The sequence below is a fragment of the Atta colombica genome, unplaced genomic scaffold (assembly GCF_001594045.1).
Source record: "Atta colombica isolate Treedump-2 unplaced genomic scaffold, Acol1.0 scaffold238, whole genome shotgun sequence".
Taxonomy (NCBI): Eukaryota; Metazoa; Arthropoda; class Insecta; order Hymenoptera; family Formicidae; genus Atta; species Atta colombica.
In genome coordinates, this window is record NW_017259336.1 from 292,751 (window position 1) to 299,284 (window position 6,534).

The window sequence follows — 6,534 nt, forward strand, 5'->3', positions numbered from 1 at the left end:
TACCACGGAGAGAAGGCTACCCTTCGTCCATCTCCTCCTCCCTCTTCTTCCCTCGTCCGCCACCCTCACTCGCAGTTTCATCCCGTTTCCCTGCCGGGCGCCCCGAGGAAAAACACGTGAATGCCTGCCGCCGCTTTGGCAAGCACCGCCTTGTGTATTAATAATGAGCGCTTGACGCCCGCGCCAGACCAAGCGCCCAGCTTTCACGTCTCCGAGAACCTGCGGAGCTGACGGCCGAGCCGGATGAGGAATCTCGGCGGGGCTCTTGGAACCACACGATGCGATGCAATACGATGGGAAGCACATCCTTCCCGATCATTTTATTCCGTGAGAATCGCGCTCTCGCGATTGGAGGGATGAGCGGATGACGGTGGCTGCGCGCCCCGCGTTTTTATGAAAATTGAGTTATATACCAACTCGTCTCTCTAAATTCTTTGGAGTAGAATCTTATACTCTAAAGATTGAAAACTGAGCCATTTTTTTTTCAAGACTGACCTCAGTTTTTATTTCTTTAAGAGTGAGATTTCACTCGTTAGAGTGATAATTCACTATAAAAGTTTTAAAGAGTTAATTTAGTATATTTGTATCGGGAAATGAGTTGTATTTATCCTAATACTATGTGCACGTCAGTACATATCGGTGATGTATCTGTTATGTTCTGAAATTGATGAAATCTTGTTGCATGTATTCTGTTGACGAATGACGCGAGAGATTGAATAGTCTAGTTAATTAGTTAAGAATGTTTTGGCTATATCAGCTAAAGGTCAGATAATCAGTCAGATAATCAGCTAAAATAAGCTAATATCATCATAGTCAAAGACGTAAAGCGTAGATTGCATCATCCATCTGTAAAATTGGTTGATAAAAATGAAAGAGAAAGGAAGATGGCGACCAAACATAATATGTTAGAGAAAGAAGGAGATTAGGCGTCTTCAGATACCTTTCTCTCATTTTTGTTGACTACATTTAATATCATTTAAATATAAATAGCGCGGCTCATATCTTTATTCAATATTATTTAAAAAGCCAATTATTATTTAAAAAATTTTGATGATATTAGCTCATGAAACTGCAAAAATTAAAGAAATAATTTGACTTATAATGATGATTTTATGCAGGAAAATGGTCGTATTTTCCTGTAGTCCTAGTTCAATGATTTTTAAGCAAATATATGGATCCAAATAAATTTTTGCACGAATATTTATTGTTTGATCAGTATATGTTTAAAATCTGATTTAATTCTGCATGTTACTTCCTCATCAAATTTGCAAATAAGTATTAAAAAACGTGATTTTACGTTTTAAGAATCAAGATTAACAAAAAAATTAAATAACTTTTAAACCAATAAAAGAATTGTGTTCAAATTTTACGGATATTCAAACGAATAAAGAAACAATCTGAATGAAATTTTTATATTTTTAGTAATGTTTTGAAATGCGACCCAAACATTCTTAAATTTTATAGATGCAGATAACCGAGGGTTGTCTAGTATCTCTGTCCATTTATGATTGACTGCAGGTAGATGTACAAAGAAAAACTTCTCGCACGGTAAAGATAAAAAGATAGTTTCTTCCTAACTGCTAACAGCAGATAAAAGAGCATTCAAAAAAGCAAGAAGAGAGTTCTAAAATTTTAGGAAAATTTGAAAGTCATCAGTTACAAAAATTGTTAGAATTTATATATTTTCTGTATCTTTCGCGTTATTTATTTCGATTAATCAAGCTAAAAATATTCTCATCACGCATCGTAACATTACAATAAATCCAAAAAATTTTTTTGATACAACTGATTTGTGTAATTTATTGCTTTTGGTCGCAAAGTAATATTCGTATAAGAATTTCTTTTTTAATTATTATTGTACAAATTATAAATGTTTTGTCAGTATGTCATTATTAATTTATTAACATAATAAGTTACATTGTAAGATAAACTATGAATTGCCAGACGAACGCTTTTACCAAGCTCTTATTAACTACTCTCGTCATAAAAAAAAAAAACAAAGTATCACTCTGCGTCCGAGAAATAGTTCCTTCTAAGCCTCTTTTGTTTGGCACCTATATTATTTTCTACGAATACGAGGAACGTAGCGTGGAACGATACCCAACTCCGCCTTCGCGTCATTGTACCCTTTTCTTTGTTTCTGCATCTTGGTCTCGTCGCGTCGCAGTAATTTAAGCAGATCAATTCCGCCGGCGGGAGGAAAAAAAAGGGAGTAAAGACGCGAAGAGAGCGAGAAAGGTCCTAATTGCGCGCCAGCGACGCGAAAAGTCGCGTATAACGCGAAGAGGAGAAGCGATATCGTGTGTGCGTTATATCAAAGATGGCGAAAAAGTATGAGGCGGTCTCTCCTGATATCAGGGGAAAAATAACCGCCTACAAGTACGTACTTAGCGAGTCGTTATGTCGCGCAGCGGAGCGTAGCTCCTTCGGGAACCCGCTATGTTCATTCGCCACAGTCGTGCTCCGTGTACATTGCGCCCAATCGTTTCGAGCAACGTGCACATACACATACACACACACACACACACACACACACACACACACACACACACACACACACACACATACACACACACACACTGTATCTCTCTTTATCGCCAGCGACAGAGAAAGGAAAAGATACAAAAAGAGATGAGATCGTGCCCTCTCGCCGATCGATCCGTCCAAGCAGAGTTTAGCGGTAAAACTGTACCTGTTTATGGACACGCGACAAAAAAAGCACTAGAAGAGTATTTTAAATGGATGAATGAATGAATAAATAAACGTAGACCTTGTAATAAAAGCCAAGAAATTGAAATTGATTTATATCTATCATTTCAGATTAAAATATATATGTTAGAGAATAGACAGATAAAAAATTAATGTAATTATCATTACGATTACGATCCAATAAAAGAATTTCAAGTTTTCGATTACTCTTTGCATTTTATCTATGCATGCAATAAAATTGTTTTCATTTACTATCGAGAACTTCATCAGAATTTTATGTTTAGATTTACAAAGATAATTAAATGATGTTGAAAATAAAAAAAATAGCAAAAAATGTGGCAGGCTGTAAAGTTCTGAAATAAATAACTGGAGACACAGCAGAGTCTCGGCGCTGACTATAATTTACTGAGCATTGAGCACTCTATAAACAAAAAAATGTTTTAATAATCTTTAATAATCGTTAGATTATTAAACGAAAGCACTGCATATGTTTAAAAAACCATATCAAAAGAGCTATTTCTCTATAAATGCCGCCCTCAGGTTTCAACGAAAATATTTTCTCAGTGCAAAAGAAATCATTGCGTCTTACAAAATATTGCTTCTTTAGGAAGAATACGGTTCTAATTTCTACTTTTGATCAATTTAAGTTTGGCGTAATCCATTTTTCGAGCGATCAATCGAACAGGCGGTATTTTTGTGGCGAGTTTCGCCACGCCATTGGTCGACGAGCATCCAGCGATCTTGCGGTCGTATTTTCGTTTCCTTTTCAAAGTTTTCATTGGACAATCATCAGCTGCGTCTGTCAGGTGTCTCAATAAAGGCGCGGATATAGAATCTTTCCCCCCTTATTTTCGACGGATGGATCACCAATTGAGTTCCCTCGAGCCTTCCTTCTAACTTTACCTGCGTTCTTAACGTAACGTTAATTCGAAATGAGAGGTGGAAAAAGGAGTAAACAGGTGGCTGACACAGTCGTAACATATAATAGTAGCATAATTTCCTAGCTCTCTTTCCAAATGATCGCCATTGTTTCAGCGATCTATAAAAAAATGTTACAAAGAAGCTCGTCTCTTTGTTTTTTACTAGACAATAAGAATTTATACTCTACTACTAATTTATTTAATGTCGCGCCTTGTTTATAAAATTTTGTCAATCCGAATAAATTAATTTATTTTTTCAGCGTATACATAAAATCATTAGAAAAGGAATTAGAAAAGAAAAAAAAATAAAAATGCAGACACGTATAGAATTTCTAAAAAAAAATCTCTGTGTACCGTGAAAAAGATCGCTTGGGAAAGTTCTAAAAATATATTAGATACAACGTCCGATATTCATGGTTGAATCATTACTACTGTCGCGTTTCATTGTACGTTCGATATTTATGCAAATTTGGCGGAAACTTCAGCGCCGTTTCGAACGAGCTCCAGCGAGAACAAACGTACAGTGGGCAATTAAACTCCGTTGCTAACAACTCACAACTCGCAGTCTTGTTACTCAACGAAGGCTCTCGGACGCGATGTCTGGGGTAGATAGGCGAACGTATGCACGCCACAAATTAAATGTTTGGCATAAACCAACGAGGGGTTGATACTTGCAATTAGTACATACTCGCTGAATTTTCTCTCTTATTCTTTTTCCTTTTCTTCTTAATCTTCGTTTATCACATACATGAAAATTTATTCCCTTTCTTTCTATTTCTCATACATGATACTCGTAAATTCAAATTTACAAATGTAATGTTTTAAAATTGCAATCTCTTAAGATAATTTTAATTATTAAATATTAATATCTACATAATTCATATTTTAAATTTGCTAGTCCGCATCTTTATTTCACTATATTTAAGGATATTTAAGGATATTTATGTATTTTAAAAGTATATAATAAGAATAATATTCGATATATATAAGTATAAAATAGAGATTAAACAAAGAATTAAGTTCAAATTAACGAAAAACATAAAGCACGCATAATCGATATATATTATCGATATGTATGAGTGATAAAAAAATTATATTACCAACTAAATAATCATTACGTAATCATTAGCATAACGATTATTTAGTCGGTAAAATAATTTTTTCTATCACTTAATAATCTTGTAAATATAATCAGCAACTATATTAACGAGCCACAGGACATTTTGACGAAGCGTACAAACAGCAAAGTTTCAGTTCATCATCGCGACAGCCAAAGTACCGTCGAATCACAGTGACATCTTGTAGGCGTCACAAAAAATTTCGTTTTTTCAGTCGTAATCTCGCGTGCGAACCGCAGCGAGAAGAGCAAAGAAAATGGGGGACATTATAAGCGTTAAAATTGCAAAATCGCCCCGGCATGGTGAGGTGATCGCGCAGTCTGAACTGTCCCGAACGTTTTTGACGTTTACGACGGCAGGTGATTTACGATTTATTTATGCGTCGCGGACTCCTCTTTGTAATAATAATACCAGGGAGAGAAAAAGAAGGAGAAGCCATGACGCAAAAGAAGTAGCTCTTACCCCCCCTCTTACTCGAACAAACGACAGCCATTTTAAGAGACACTTAACTCTCTTTAGTGCTCCTGAGAACAACGGCAATCTCCATATAAAATTCGATTCTCGGCGTTGAGTACCCGTAGACAGATGATGACTCGTCTCGCGCTGAATGCGCGGGCGTGTCTCCCTTCACGGATGCATAAAAGTTGCATTAAGTTGCACCGTAACTACGTGTTTAAAGTCGCTTGTTTCTCGCGGCACCGAAACTATATATTATTTGCAATTTTTTTTAACCTCTTCTTTTTACACATACTCGTTAAAATTTTTTCTCTGATTTTCTTTTAACAGAAAAAATATATGTTTGTTTCATAGCTTTCTAAAATATAAAGAACACACAGAATGATACAATTAAAGGAGAAAAATTAAATTTATTTCCTTATTAGAATTATTCTTAAATATTGTTTTATTTCTCTCTTTATTTCTCTCTCTCTCTCTCTCTCTCTCTCTCTCTCTCTCTCTCTCTCTCTCTCTCTTTCATATTACAATAATCATCGATTTGATGTAAGAGTTTGAAAAATTCTATGCCCATTTCCACCAAATTAATTTTAATCTCGATTAAACTTATTCTTTCTCTAATTTACAATTCTAATTTTAAAAATTAGAAAAACATAAAAAGTAAGTTAATTTGAAAATAATACTCATCTTTTCTTCATTTTTTCTAGAATTAGGAAAAGATGAAGAATAAGAATCAAGATTAAAATTAATCTAAATTAATGGAAATGGACAAATAATTCCAACAATAAGTTATTAATTATTATGTTCTAAATAAACGTTTGATACACACACTGGTATTATACGACGCAAATTATACGAGAGTTTACAAAAATTTTCTTTCTCAAAAATATGGTGCAGCAACGAAAAGATAACTTGAAAAAAATCTAATTTAATTTCATAAATATTAGATGTACAACTTTGCTTCCGCCGTTTTCCTATAGACGGCTTTAGCGGTAAGTGGTGGTCGAAATAAATAGATCACAGACGTCATACAATAAACTTGGGCATCTGTCAATATAACCCCATAGAAACATTAGTCGATTTGTGTCTGCATCATAAAGTTATTCTCGATTGAAAATGTCAGTTTACGAGCCAAATTCTCGTCATTTGCGGGAGGTTTTAATTTTTTGCTTCAATATGAAGAAATCTGCGGCTGAGGCTCATCGAATGCTCTCAAATACTTATGGTGAGGCTATTAGTGAAAGAACGTGTCGTGAGTGGTTTCAACGCTTCAAGAACGGTGATTTTGACGTCCAAGGTCATGCTCTGTATTTGGTGGGACCAGCTCGGCGTAG